Genomic DNA, 14,453 nt, shown 5'->3' with positions numbered 1-14,453 from the left:
GATGCTTTGACATGAACAACCCTGCTGTGTTGCTCCACAGAGTGACTATGGAAAGCTGGCTGCAGGTCCAATGTGGCCAGATGCCTTAGCATGTCTCAGGGACTGTATGACAGTAATGTAATAAGGTGGTTACCAAGAAGACTCTGTGTCTCATGCAGCAAGCTGGATTCCTGGGCCATTGGCTTGGAAAGAGAACAGAGTTTGATAGAGGAAGGGAAAGACCAAAGTCTGAGATAGAGTTGAGGAAAAACAGACATAGAGAAGAGAGAGAGAGACAGAGAGAGAGAGAGAGAGAGAGAGAGAGAGAGAGAGAGAGAGAGAGAGAGAGAGAGAGAGAGAGAGAGAGAGAGGAAGAGGGAGAAGGAGAGAGAAAGAGACAGAAACAAAGGTAGAGACAGAGAGAAAGTTAGAGAAGAAGAAAGAGACCGAGAGACAGAGATCGCGATACAGAGAGACAAAACAAATCTGGTGGTGCTTATGGACAAAGTAAGCCTCCTACTCCTATGCTGGTTATCAGAACCTTAAGAGGAGGTCAAATTCTGTCTCATGCTAGGACCCTGTAGTATGGAAGCATGTAGATTTGTAGCCATGGTGGAAGATGCACAAGTGGTGTGCAGAGATACTTAGAGACACAGGGTTTTGCTGGTGATGTTGACCAGAGCTTCCACCTCATTCTCCTTTGCATTAGGCAAGAGGACCTGAGATTGTTCTTATCAGTTTTATTTTTGTTCTGCCATATTTGATTGAGAAGTACCCTCATTCTTTTGGCAAGGTTGTGCTGGGCGCTGGTGGAGAAGGTTGATGTGTTGGAGCTCCTGGCATGTGCTGTGTCCCTCTAGAGCAGCTCAGATATCATCCTGAAGGCCATGGAGTTAGGGGAGTGCCCAGGAAGCACTTGAGAGCAAAGGGCATGTTTTGTCTCCAGGCAAGGCTTGAGAGGAAAAGCATCTCTGATATGGAAGGGCAGGGCCCAGAGGTTGGCAAGAGCAGGAGTGTTGAGGGCGCCTGTGTGGTCTGACCATGCCAAAAGAAACAGCAAGCCCATCATCCATCCTGGTTTGCATGGGTCCCAGCGTAATGGCGGCATGTGCTCTCTGCTGTCTTCCCAGGGTCGCATACATTGTCCAGCATGGGCCATGGGTGACTTCCTTGAGGGGAAATGGCCCCACCACATAGGATGCGGTTTGACAGTGGCTGAATGAAGCTCCAGTGACCTGGTTTGGCCTTCCTGAAAGTCCTGAGAGTGCCAGAGATCAAAGGTAAGGAACTCAGAAATGGCCCGAGGACTCAAGGTGCTCAGGTCTTGGTGGAGCTGGGAGGAGCTGCCATCCCTGCATCCTGTCCATTCGGGACATGCAGCAGGCTCAGGGCCTCCTGGTGCTCCCAGGTTTGGGGCTTAGGCCCATTCTTCCCTGGTAATGGATGGGCAATATCTTGCAATTCCTTGCTCTCCCCAAAGCCTGAGCACTCCAGACTACCCAGATCCTCTCTGTGCATGGCACTCCATCGTGCTTGGATCTATGATGATTCCCAGTCAAACATTCCTTGGAAAATCTGAACAAAATGAGTGAAAACTCACTACCGCTTCTGTCATCGGGACTGAGGTCCGGCACCTTGGGTCACCCAGGTCCTCTGGGCGTCAGACACAGGCTTGCCAAGCACTCTATTGGCCTTGCCTTCCTCAGGCTCTAGCCAGACTCTCTACAGATGGGCCTGTGCTTTGCCTACTCTGACAGAAACCATGGCCTAGAACAAAGCAGCCCCCTTTGCTCTAGTGGCATCTTCGGTGGTTGTTGAGGAATGGCTTGGCAGAGACTGAGTAAAAAGTCCTGCCAGCTCCAAGGTGTGGCCTGCAGCCCAAGTGCAGAGTAGACTGTGAGGCACAAGTAGGATGAGCAGTGGCACCAAAGCCACTGGGTTGTACACTGGACTGCATGCAAGTGTGTTCAGGCTACCCAGATGCTTTGACATGAACAACCCTGCTGTGTTGCTCCACAGAGTGACTATGGAAAGCTGTCTGCAGGTACAATGTGGCCAGATGCCTTAGCAGGTCTCAGGGACTGTATGACAGTAATGTAATCAGGTGGTTACCAAGAAGACTCTGTGTCACATGCAGCAAGCTGGATTCCTGGGCCATTGGCTTGGAAAGAGAACAGAGTTTGATAGAGGAAGGGAAAGGCCAAAGTCTGAGATAGAGTTGAGGAAAAACAGACATAGAGAAGAGAGAGAGACAGAGAGAGAGAGAGAGAGAGAGAGAGAGAGAGAGAGAGAGAGAGAGAGAGAGAGAGAGAGAGAGAGAGGAGGAGGGAGATAGTGGAAGAGGGAGAAGGAGAGAGAAAGAGACAGAAACAAAGGTAGAGACAGAGAGAAAGTTAGAGAAGAAGAAAGAGACCAAGAGACAGAGATCGCGATAAAGAGAGACAAAACAAATCTGGTGGTGCTTATGGACAAAGTAAGCCTCCTACTCCTATGCTGGTTATCAGAACCTTAAAAGGAGGTCAAATTCTGTCTCATGCTAGGACCCTGTAGTATGGAAGCATGTAGATTTGTAGCCATGGTGGAAGATGCACAAGTGGTGTGCAGAGATACTTAGAGACACAGGGCTTTGCTGGTGATGTTGACCAGAGCTTCCACCTCATTCTCCTTTGCATTAGGCAAGAGGACCTGAGATTGTTCTTATCAGTTTTATTTTTGTTCTGCCATATTTGATTGAGAAGTACCCTCATTCTTTTGGCAAGGTTGTGCTGGGCGCTGGTGGAGAAGGTTGATGTGTTGGAGCTCCTGGTATGTGCTGTGTCCCTCTAGAGCAGCTCAGATATCATCTTGAAGGCCATGGAGTTAGGGGAGTGCCCAGGAAGCACTTGAGAGCAAAGGGCATGTTTTGTCTCCAGGCAAGGCTTGAGAGGAAAAGCATCTCTGATATGGAAGGGCAGGGACCAGAGGTTGGCAACAGCAGGAGTGTTGAGGGCGCCTGTGTGGTCTGACCATGCCAAAAGAAACAGCAAGCCCATCATCCATCCTGGTTTGCATGGGTCCCAGCGTAATGGCGGCATGTGCTCTCTGCTGTCTTCCCAGGGTCGCATACATTGTCCAGCATGGGCCATGGGTGACTTCCTTGAGGGAAATGGCCCCACCACATAGGATGCGGTTTGACAGTGGCTGAATGAAGCTCCAGTGACCTGGTTTGGTCTTCCTGAAAGTCCTGAGAGCGCCAGAGATCAAAGGTAAGGAACTCAGAAATGGCCCGAGGACTCAAGGTGCTCAGGTCTTGGTGGAGCTGGGAGGAGCTGCCATCCCTGCATCCTGTCCATTCGGGACATGCAGCAGGCTCAGGGCCTCCTGGTGCTCCCAGGTTTGGGGCTTAGGCCCATTCTTCCCTGGTAATGGATGGGCAATATCTTGCAATTCCTTGCTCTCCCCAAAGCCTGAGCACTCCAGACTACCCAGATCCTCTCTGTGCATGGCACTCCATCGTGCTTGGATCTATGATGATTCCCAGTCAAACATTCCTTGGAAAATCTGAACAAAATGAGTGAAAACTCACTACCGCTTCTGTCATCGGGACTGAGGTCCGGCACCTTGGGTCACCCAGGTCCTCTGGGCGTCAGACACAGGCTTGCCAAGCACTCTATTGGCCTTGCCTTCCTCAGGCTCTAGCCAGACTCTCTACAGATGGGCCTGTGCTTTGCCTACTCTGACAGAAACCATGGCCTAGAACAAAGCAGCCCCCTTTGCTCTAGTGGCATCTTCAGTGGTTGTTGAGGAATTGCTTGGCAGAGACTGAGTAGAAAGTCCTGCCAGCTCCAAGGTGTGGCCTGCAGCCCAAGTGCAGAGTAGACTGTGAGGCACAAGTAGGATGAGCAGTGGCACCAAAGCCACTGGGTTGTACACTGGAATGCATGCAAGTGTGTTCAGGCTACCCAGATGCTTTGACATGAACAACCCTGCTGTGTTGCTCCACAGAGTGACTATGGAAAGCTGGCTGCAGGTCCAATGTGGCCAGATGCCTTAGCATGTCTCAGGGACTGTATGACAGTAATGTAATCAGGTGGTTACCAAGAAGACTCTGTGTCTCATGCAGCAAGCTGGATTCCTGGGCCATTGGCTTGGAAAGAGAACAGAGTTTGATAGAGGAAGGGAAAGGCCAAAGTCTGAGATAGAGTTGAGGAAAAACAGACATAGAGAAGAGAGAGAGAGACAGAGAGAGAGAGAGAGAGAGAGAGAGAGAGAGAGAGAGAGAGAGAGAGAGAGAGAGAGAGAGAGAGAGAGAGAGAGAGAGAGAGAGAGGGAGAAGGAGAGAGAAAGAGACAGAAACAAAGGTAGAGACAGAGAGAAAGTTAGAGAAGAAGAAAGAGACCGAGAGACAGAGATCGCGATACAGAGAGACAAAACAAATCTGGTGGTGCTTATGGACAAATTAAGCCTGCTACTCCTATGCTGGTTATCAGAACCTTAAGAGGAGGTCAAATTCTGTCTCATGCTAGGACCCTGTAGTATGGAAGCATGTAGATTTGTAGCCATGGTGGAAGATGCACAAGTGGTGTGCAGAGATACTTAGAGACACAGGGTTTTGCTGGTGATGTTGACCAGAGCTTCCACCTCATTCTCCTTTGCATTAGGCAAGAGGACCTGAGATTGTTCTTATCAGTTTTATTTTTGTTCTGCCATATTTGATTGAGAAGTACCCTCATTCTTTTGGCAAGGTTGTGCTGGGCGCTGGTGGAGAAGGTTGATGTGTTGGAGCTCCTGGTATTTGCTGTGTCCCTCTAGAGCAGCTCAGATATCATGCTGAAGGCCATGGAGTTAGGGGAGTGCCCAGGAAGCACTTGAGAGCAAAGGGCATGTTTTGTGTCCAGGCAAGGCTTGAGAGGAAAAGCATCCCTGATGTGGAAGGGCAGGGCCCAGAGGTTGGCAAGAGCAGGAGTGTTGAGGGCGCCTGTGTGGTCTGACCATGCCAAAAGAAACAGCAAGCCCATCATCCATCCTGGTTTGCATGGGTCCCAGCGTAATGGCAGCATGTGCTCTCTGCTGTCTTCCCAGGGTCGCATACATTGTCCAGCATGGGCCATGGGTGACTTCCTTGAGGGAAATGGCCCCACCACATAGGATGCGGTTTGACAGTGGCTGAATGAAGCTCCAGTGACCTGGTTTGGTCTTCCTGAAAGTCCTGAGAGCGCCAGAGATCAAAGGTAAGGAACTCAGAAATGGCCCGAGGACTCAAGGTGCTCAGGTCTTGGTGGGTCTGGGAGGAGCTGCCATCCCTGCATCCTGTCCATTCGGGACATGCAGCAGGCTCAGGGCCTCCTGGTGCTCCCAGGTTTGGGGCTTAGGCCCATTCTTCCCTGGTAATGGATGGGCAATATCTTGCAATTCCTTGCTCTCCCCAAAGCCTGAGCACTCCAGACTACCCAGATCCTCTCTGTGCATGGCACTCCATCGTGCTTGGATCTATGATGATTCCCAGTCAAACATTCCTTGGAAAATCTGAACAAAATGAGTGAAAACTCACTACCGCTTCTGTCATCGGGACTGAGGTCCGGCACCTTGGGTCACCCAGGTCCTCTGGGCGTCAGACACAGGCTTGCCAAGCACTCTATTGGCCTTGCCTTCCTCAGGCTCTAGCCAGACTCTCTACAGATGGGCCTGTGCTTTGCCTACTCTGACAGAAACCATGGCCTAGAACAAAGCAGCCCCCTTTGCTCTAGTGGCATCTTCAGTGGTTGTTGAGGAATTGCTTGGCAGAGACTGAGTAGAAAGTCCTGCCAGCTCCAAGGTGTGGCCTGCAGCCCAAGTGCAGAGTAGACTGTGAGGCACAAGTAGGATGAGCAGTGGCACCAAAGCCACTGGGTTGTACACTGGAATGCATGCAAGTGTGTTCAGGCTACCCAGATGCTTTGACATGAACAACCCTGCTGTGTTGCTCCACAGAGTGACTATGGAAAGCTGGCTGCAGGTCCAATGTGGCCAGATGCCTTAGCATGTCTCAGGGACTGTATGACAGTAATGTAATCAGGTGGTTACCAAGAAGACTCTGTGTCTCATGCAGCAAGCTGGATTCCTGGGCCATTGGCTTGGAAAGAGAACAGAGTTTGATAGAGGAAGGGAAAGGCCAAAGTCTGAGATAGAGTTGAGGAAAAACAGACATAGAGAAGAGAGAGAGAGACAGAGAGAGAGAGAGAGAGAGAGAGAGAGAGAGAGAGAGAGAGAGAGAGAGAGAGAGAGAGGAGGAAGATAGTGGAAGAGGGAGAAGGAGAGAGAAAGAGACAGAAACAAAGGTAGAGACAGAGAGAAAGTTAGAGAAGAAGAAAGAGACCGAGAGACAGAGATCGCGATACAGAGAGACAAAACAAATCTGGTGGTGCTTATGGACAAATTAAGCCTGCTACTCCTATGCTGGTTATCAGAACCTTAAGAGGAGGTCAAATTCTGTCTCATGCTAGGACCCTGTAGTATGGAAGCATGTAGCTTTGTAGCCATGGTGGAAGATGCACAAGTGGTGTGCAGAGATACTTAGAGACACAGGGTTTTGCTGGTGATGTTGACCAGAGCTTCCACCTCATTCTCCTTTGCATTAGGCAAGAGGACCTGAGATTGTTCTTATCAGTTTTATTTTTGTCCTGCCATATTTGATTGAGAAGTACCCTCATTCTTTTGGCAAGGTTGTGCTGGGCGCTGGTGGAGAAGGTTGATGTGTTGGAGCTCCTGGCATGTGCTGTGTCCCTCTAGAGCAGCTCAGATATCATCCTGAAGGCCATGGAGTTAGGGGAGTGCCCAGGAAGCACTTGAGAGCAAAGGGCATGTTTTGTCTCCAGGCAAGGCTTGAGAGGAAAAGCATCCCTGATGTGGAAGGGCAGGGCCCAGAGGTTGGCAAGCGCAGGAGTGTTGAGGGCGCCTGTGTGGTCTGACCATGCCAAAAGAAACAGCAAGCCCATCATCCATCCTGGTTTGCATGGGTCCCAGCGTAATGGCGGCATGTGCTCTCTGCTGTCTTCCCAGGGTCGCATACATTGTCCAGCATGGGCCATGGGTGACTTCCTTGAGGGGAAATGGCCCCACCACATAGGATGCGGTTTGACAGTGGCTGAATGAAGCTCCAGTGACCTGGTTTGGTCTTCCTGAAAGTCCTGAGAGCGCCAGAGATCAAAGGTAAGGAACTCAGAAATGGCCCGAGGACTCAAGGTGCTCAGGTCTTGGTGGAGCTGGGAGGAGCTGCCATCCCTGCATCCTGTCCATTCGGGACATGCAGCAGGCTCAGGGCCTCCTGGTGCTCCCAGGTTTGGGGCTTAGGCCCATTCTTCCCTGGTAATGGATGGGCAATATCTTGCAATTCCTTGCTCTCCCCAAAGCCTGAGCACTCCAGACTACCCAGATCCTCTCTGTGCATGGCACTCCATCGTGCTTGGATCTATGATGATTCCCAGTCAAACATTCCTTGGAAAATCTGAACAAAATGAGTGAAAACTCACTACCGCTTCTGTCATCGGGACTGAGGTCCGGCACCTTGGGTCACCCAGGTCCTCTGGGCGTCAGACACAGGCTTGCCAAGCACTCTATTGGCCTTGCCTTCCTCAGGCTCTAGCCAGACTCTCTACAGATGGGCCTGTGCTTTGCCTACTCTGACAGAAACCATGGCCTAGAACAAAGCAGCCCCCTTTGCTCTAGTGGCATCTTCAGTGGTTGTTGAGGAATTGCTTGGCAGAGACTGAGTAGAAAGTCCTGCCAGCTCCAAGGTGTGGCCTGCAGCCCAAGTGCAGAGTAGACTGTGAGGCACAAGTAGGATGAGCAGTGGCACCAAAGCCACTGGGTTGTACACTGGAATGCATGCAAGTGTGTTCAGGCTACCCAGATGCTTTGACATGAACAACCCTGCTGTGTTGCTCCACAGAGTGACTATGGAAAGCTGGCTGCAGGTCCAATGTGGCCAGATGCCTTAGCATGTCTCAGGGACTGTATGACAGTAATGTAATCAGGTGGTTACCAAGAAGACTCTGTGTCTCATGCAGCAAGCTGGATTCCTGGGCCATTGGCTTGGAAAGAGAACAGAGTTTGATAGAGGAAGGGAAAGGCCAAAGTCTGAGATAGAGTTGAGGAAAAACAGACATAGAGAAGAGAGAGAGAGACAGAGAGAGAGAGAGAGAGAGAGAGAGAGAGAGAGAGAGAGAGAGAGAGAGAGAGAGAGAGAGAGAGAGAGAGGAGGAGGAAGATAGTGGAAGAGGGAGAAGGAGAGAGAAAGAGACAGAAACAAAGGTAGAGACAGAGAGAAAGTTAGAGAAGAAGAAAGAGACCGAGAGACAGAGATCGCGATACAGAGAGACAAAACAAATCTGGTGGTGCTTATGGACAAATTAAGCCTGCTACTCCTATGCTGGTTATCAGAACCTTAAGAGGAGGTCAAATTCTGTCTCATGCTAGGACCCTGTAGTATGGAAGCATGTAGCTTTGTAGCCATGGTGGAAGATGCACAAGTGGTGTGCAGAGATACTTAGAGACACAGGGTTTTGCTGGTGATGTTGGCCAGAGCTTCCACCTCATTCTCCTTTGCATTAGGCAAGAGGACCTGAGATTGTTCTTATCAGTTTTATTTTTGTCCTGCCATATTTGATTGAGAAGTACCCTCATTCTTTTGGCAAGGTTGTGCTGGGCGCTGGTGGAGAAGGTTGATGTGTTGGAGCTCCTGGCATGTGCTGTGTCCCTCTAGAGCAGCTCAGATATCATCCTGAAGGCCATGGAGTTAGGGGAGTGCCCAGGAAGCACTTGAGAGCAAAGGGCATGTTTTGTCTCCAGGCAAGGCTTGAGAGGAAAAGCATCCCTGATGTGGAAGGGCAGGGCCCAGAGGTTGGCAAGAGCAGGAGTGTTGAGGGCGCCTGTGTGGTCTGACCATGCCAAAAGAAACAGCAAGCCCATCATCCATCCTGGTTTGCATGGGTCCCAGCGTAATGGCGGCATGTGCTCTCTTCTGTCTTCCCAGGGTCGCATACATTGTCCAGCATGGGCCATGGGTGACTTCCTTGAGGGGAAATGGCCCCACCACATAGGATGCGGTTTGACAGTGGCTGAATGAAGCTCCAGTGACCTGGTTTGGCCTTCCTGAAAGTCCTGAGAGCGCCAGAGATCAAAGGTAAGGAACTCAGAAATGGCCCGAGGACTCAAGGTGCTCAGGTCTTGGTGGAGCTGGGAGGAGCTGCCATCCCTGCATCCTGTCCATTCGGGACATGCAGCAGGCTCAGGGCCTCCTGGTGCTCCCAGGTTTGGGGCTTAGGCCCATTCTTCCCTGGTAATGGATGGGCAATATCTTGCAATTCCTTGCTCTCCCCAAAGCCTGAGCACTCCAGACTACCCAGATCCTCTCTGTGCATGGCACTCCATCGTGCTTGGATCTATGATGATTCCCAGTCAAACATTCCTTGGAAAATCTGAACAAAATGAGTGAAAACTCACTACCGCTTCTGTCATCGGGACTGAGGTCCGGCACCTTGGGTCACCCAGGTCCTCTGGGCGTCAGACACAGGCTTGCCAAGCACTCTATTGGCCTTGCCTTCCTCAGGCTCTAGCCAGACTCTCTACAGATGGGCCTGTGCTTTGCCTACTCTGACAGAAACCATGGCCTAGAACAAAGCAGCCCCCTTTGCTCTAGTGGCATCTTCAGTGGTTGTTGAGGAATTGCTTGGCAGAGACTGAGTAGAAAGTCCTGCCAGCTCCAAGGTGTGGCCTGCAGCCCAAGTGCAGAGTAGACTGTGAGGCACAAGTAGGATGAGCAGTGGCACCAAAGCCACTGGGTTGTACACAATGCATGCAAGTGTGTTCAGGCTACCCAGATGCTTTGACATGAACAACCCTGCTGTGTTGCTCCACAGAGTGACTATGGAAAGCTGGCTGCAGGTCCAATGTGGCCAGATGCCTTAGCATGTCTCAGGGACTGTATGACAGTAATGTAATCAGGTGGTTACCAAGAAGACTCTGTGTCTCATGCAGCAAGCTGGATTCCTGGGCCATTGGCTTGGAAAGAGAACAGAGTTTGATAGAGGAAGGGAAAGGCCAAAGTCTGAGATAGAGTTGAGGAAAAACAGACATAGAGAAGAGAGAGAGAGACAGAGAGAGAAAGAGAGAAAGAGAGACAGAGAGAGAGAGAAAGAGAGACAGAGAGAGAGAGAGAGAGAGAGAGAGAGAGAGAGAGAAAGGAAGAGGGAGAAGGAGAGAGAAAGAGACAGAAACAAAGGTAGAGACAGAGAGAAAGTTAGAGAAGAAGAAAGAGACCGAGAGACAGAGATCGCGATACAGAGAGACAAAACAAGTCTGGTGGTGCTTATGGACAAATTAAGCCTGCTACTCCTATGCTGGTTATCAGAACCTTAAGAGGAGGTCAAATTCTGTCTCATGCTAGGACCCTGTAGTATGGAAGCATGTAGCTTTGTAGCCATGGTGGAAGATGCACAAGTGGTGTGCAGAGATACTTAGAGACACAGGGTTTTGCTGGTGATGTTGACCAGAGCTTCCACTCATTCTCCTTTGCATTAGGCAAGAGGACCTGAGATTGTTCTTATCAGTTTTATTTTTTTCCTGCCATATTTGATTGAGAAGTACCCTCATTCTTTTGGCAAGGTTGTGCTGGGCGCTGGTGGAGAAGGTTGATGTGTTGGAGCTCCTGGCATGTGCTGTGTCCTTCTAGAGCAGCTCAGATATCATCCTGAAGGCCATGGAGTTAGGGGAGTGCCCAGGAAGCACTTGAGAGCAAAGGGCATGTTTTGTGTCCAGGCAAAGCTTGAGAGGAAAACCATCCCTGATGTGGAAGGGCAGGGCCCAGAGGTTGGCAAGAGCAGGAGTGTTGAGGGCGCCTGTGTGGTCTGACCATGCCAAAAGAAACAGCAAGCCCATCATCCATCCTGGTTTGCATGGGTCCCAGTGTAATGGCGGCATGTGCTCTCTGCTGTCTTCCCAGGGTCGCATACATTGTCCAGCATGGGCCATGGGTGACTTCCTTGAGGGGAAATGGCCCCACCACATAGGATGCGGTTTGACAGTGGCTGAATGAAGCTCCAGTGACCTGGTTTGGTCTTCCTGAAAGTCCTGAGAGCGCCAGAGATCAAAGGTAAGGAACTCAGAAATGGCCCGAGGACTCAAGGTGCTCAGGTCTTGGTGGGTCTGGGAGGAGCTGCCATCCCTGCATCCTGTCCATTCGGGACATGCAGCAGGCTCAGGGCCTCCTGGTGCTCCCAGGTTTGGGGCTTAGGCCCATTCTTCCCTGGTAATGGATGGGCAATATCTTGCAATTCCTTGCTCTCCCCAAAGCCTGAGCACTCCAGACTACCCAGATCCTCTCTGTGCATGGCACTCCATCGTGCTTGGATCTATGATGATTCCCAGTCAAACATTCCTTGGAAAATCTGAACAAAATGAGTGAAAACTCACTACCGCTTCTGTCATCGGGACTGAGGTCCGGCACCTTGGGTCACCCAGGTCCTCTGGGCGTCAGACACAGGCTTGCCAAGCACTCTATTGGCCTTGCCTTCCTCAGGCTCTAGCCAGACTCTCTACAGATGGGCCTGTGCTTTGCCTACTCTGACAGAAACCATGGCCTAGAACAAAGCAGCCCCCTTTGCTCTAGTGGCATCTTCAGTGGTTGTTGAGGAATTGCTTGGCAGAGACTGAGTAGAAAGTCCTGCCAGCTCCAAGGTGTGGCCTGCAGCCCAAGTGCAGAGTAGACTGTGAGGCACAAGTAGGATGAGCAGTGGCACCAAAGCCACTGGGTTGTACACTGGAATGCATGCAAGTGTGTTCAGGCTACCCAGATGCTTTGACATGAACAACCCTGCTGTGTTGCTCCACAGAGTGACTATGGAAAGCTGGCTGCAGGTCCAATGTGGCCAGATGCCTTAGCATGTCTCAGGGACTGTATGACAGTAATGTAATCAGGTGGTTACCAAGAAGACTCTGTGTCTCATGCAGCAAGCTGGATTCCTGGGCCATTGGCTTGGAAAGAGAACAGAGTTTGATAGAGGAAGGGAAAGGCCAAAGTCTGAGATAGAGTTGAGGAAAAACAGACATAGAGAAGAGAGAGAGAGACAGAGAGAGAGAGAGAGAGAGGGAGAGAGAGAGAGAGAGGGAGAGAGAGAGAGAGAGGAGGAGGAAGATAGTGGAAGAGGGAGAAGGAGAGAGAAAGAGACAGAAACAAAGGTAGAGACAGAGAGAAAGTTAGAGAAGAAGGAAGAGACCGAGAGACAGAGATCGCGATACAGAGAGACAAAACAAGTCTGGTGGTGCTTATGGACAAATTAAGCCTGCTACTCCTATGCTGGTTATCAGAACCTTAAGAGGAGGTCAAATTCTGTCTCATGCTAGGACCCTGTAGTATGGAAGCATGTAGCTTTGTAGCCATGGTGGAAGATGCACAAGTGGTGTGCAGAGATACTTAGAGACACAGGGTTTTGCTGGTGATGTTGACCAGAGCTTCCACCTCATTCTCCTTTGCATTAGGCAAGAGGACCTGAGATTGTTCTTATCAGTTTTATTTTTGTTCTGCCATATTTGATTGAGAAGTACCCTCATTCTTTTGGCAAGGTTGTGCTGGGCGCTGGTGGAGAAGGTTGATGTGTTGGAGCTCCTGGCATGTGCTGTGTCCCTCTAGAGCAGCTCAGATATCATCCTGAAGGCCATGGAGTTAGGGGAGTGCCCAGGAAGCACTTGAGAGCAAAGGGCATGTTTTGTCTCCAGGCAAGGCTTGAGAGGAAAAGCATCCCTGATGTGGAAGGGCAGGGCCCAGAGGTTGGCAAGCGCAGGAGTGTTGAGGGCGCCTGTGTGGTCTGACCATGCCAAAAGAAACAGCAAGCCCATCATCCATCCTGGTTTGCATGGGTCCCAGCGTAATGGCGGCATGTGCTCTCTGCTGTCTTCCCAGGGTCGCATACATTGTCCAGCATGGGCCATGGGTGACTTCCTCGAGGGGAAATGGCCCCACCACATAGGATGCGGTTTGACAGTGGCTGAATGAAGCTCCAGTGACCTGGTTTGGTCTTCCTGAAAGTCCTGAGAGTGCCAGAGATCAAAGGTAAGGAACTCAGAAATGGCCCGAGGACTCAAGGTGCTCAGGTCTTGGTGGAGCTGGGAGGAGCTGCCATCCCTGCATCCTGTCCATTCGGGACATGCAGCAGGCTCAGGGCCTCCTGGTGCTCCCAGGTTTGGGGCTTAGGCCCATTCTTCCTGGTAATGGATGGGCAATATCTTGCAATTCCTTGCTCTCCCCAAAGCCTGAGCACTCCAGACTACCCAGATCCTCTCTGTGCATGGCACTCCATCGTGCTTGGATCTATGATGATTCCCAGTCAAACATTCCTTGGAAAATCTGAACAAAATGAGTGAAAACTCACTACCGCTTCTGTCATCGGGACTGAGGTCCGGCACCTTGGGTCACCCAGGTCCTCTGGGCGTCAGACACAGGCTTGCCAAGCACTCTATTGGCCTTGCCTTCCTCAGGCTCTAGCCAGACTCTCTCTACAGATGGGCCTGTGCTTTGCCTACTCTGACAGAAACCATGGCCTAGAACAAAGCAGCCCCCTTTGCTCTAGTGGCATCTTCAGTGGTTGTTGAGGAATTGCTTGGCAGAGACTGAGTAGAAAGTCCTGCCAGCTCCAAGGTGTGGCCTGCAGCCCAAGTGCAGAGTAGACTGTGAGGCACAAGTAGGATGAGCAGTGGCACCAAAGCCACTGGGTTGTACACTGGAATGCATGCAAGTGTGTTCAGGCTACCCAGATGCTTTGACATGAACAACCCTGCTGTGTTGCTCCACAGAGTGACTATGGAAAGCTGGCTGCAGGTCCAATGTGGCCAGATGCCTTAGCATGTCTCAGGGACTGTATGACAGTAATGTAATCAGGTGGTTACCAAGAAGACTCTGTGTCTCATGCAGCAAGCTGGATTCCTGGGCCATTGGCTTGGAAAGAGAACAGAGTTTGATAGGGAAGGGAAAGGCCAAAGTCTGAGATAGAGTTGAGGAAAAACAGACATAGAGAAGAGAGAGAGAGACAGAGAGAGAGAGAGAGAGAGAGAGAGAGAAGAGAGAGAGAGAGAGAGAGGAGAGAGAGGAGGGAGGAAGATAGTGGAAGAGGGAGAAGGAGAGAGAAAGAGACAGAAACAAAGGTAGAGACAGAGAGAAAGTTAGAGAAGAAAGAGAGAGAGAGACAGAGATCGCGATACAGAGAGACAAAACTAATCTGCTGGTGCTTATGGACAAATTAAGCCTGCTACTCCTATGCTGGTTATCAGAACCTTAAGAGGAGTCAAATTCTGTCTCATGCTAGGACCCTGTAGTATGGAAGCATGTAGCTTTGTAGCCATGGTGGAAGAATGCACAAGTGGTGTGCAGAGATACTTAGAGACACAGGTTTTGCTGGTGATGTTGACCAAGCTTCCACCTCATTCTCCTTTGCATTAGGCAAGAGGACCTGAGATTGTTCTTATCA

At 50.7% G+C, this 14,453-nt stretch overlaps 7 non-coding genes across 7 annotated transcripts; all 7 read left to right on the top strand.

Moving 5' to 3' along the window:
• The first annotated feature begins 1,514 nt into the window (after nucleotides 1-1,514).
• LOC117700804 (small nucleolar RNA SNORD116) lies at nucleotides 1,515-1,608 on the top strand. The gene has a single exon (XR_004605572.1). It is a non-coding gene; the product is annotated as a small nucleolar RNA SNORD116 (small nucleolar RNA).
• Nucleotides 1,609-3,479: 1,871 nt separating this feature from the next.
• On the top strand, nucleotides 3,480-3,573 carry LOC117700797 (small nucleolar RNA SNORD116). The gene has a single exon (XR_004605571.1). It is a non-coding gene; the product is annotated as a small nucleolar RNA SNORD116 (small nucleolar RNA).
• A 1,871-nt stretch (nucleotides 3,574-5,444) lies between these two features.
• LOC117700789 (small nucleolar RNA SNORD116) lies at nucleotides 5,445-5,538 on the top strand. Its single transcript, XR_004605570.1, has one exon. It is a non-coding gene; the product is annotated as a small nucleolar RNA SNORD116 (small nucleolar RNA).
• Nucleotides 5,539-7,401: 1,863 nt separating this feature from the next.
• Nucleotides 7,402-7,495, top strand: LOC117700781 (small nucleolar RNA SNORD116). Its single transcript, XR_004605569.1, has one exon. It is a non-coding gene; the product is annotated as a small nucleolar RNA SNORD116 (small nucleolar RNA).
• Nucleotides 7,496-9,373: 1,878 nt separating this feature from the next.
• Nucleotides 9,374-9,467, top strand: LOC117700773 (small nucleolar RNA SNORD116). The gene has a single exon (XR_004605568.1). It is a non-coding gene; the product is annotated as a small nucleolar RNA SNORD116 (small nucleolar RNA).
• A 1,874-nt stretch (nucleotides 9,468-11,341) lies between these two features.
• LOC117700765 (small nucleolar RNA SNORD116) lies at nucleotides 11,342-11,435 on the top strand. The gene has a single exon (XR_004605567.1). It is a non-coding gene; the product is annotated as a small nucleolar RNA SNORD116 (small nucleolar RNA).
• Nucleotides 11,436-13,296: 1,861 nt separating this feature from the next.
• Nucleotides 13,297-13,390, top strand: LOC117700757 (small nucleolar RNA SNORD116). Its single transcript, XR_004605566.1, has one exon. It is a non-coding gene; the product is annotated as a small nucleolar RNA SNORD116 (small nucleolar RNA).
• Nucleotides 13,391-14,453: the final 1,063 nt, after the last annotated feature.

The sequence above is a fragment of the Arvicanthis niloticus genome, chromosome 1 (genome assembly GCF_011762505.2).
Source record: "Arvicanthis niloticus isolate mArvNil1 chromosome 1, mArvNil1.pat.X, whole genome shotgun sequence".
In the NCBI taxonomy this organism is placed as follows: domain Eukaryota; kingdom Metazoa; phylum Chordata; class Mammalia; order Rodentia; family Muridae; genus Arvicanthis; species Arvicanthis niloticus.
Note: the sequence above shows the minus strand (reverse complement) of the source record. Positions and strands in the feature narration are given on the sequence as shown.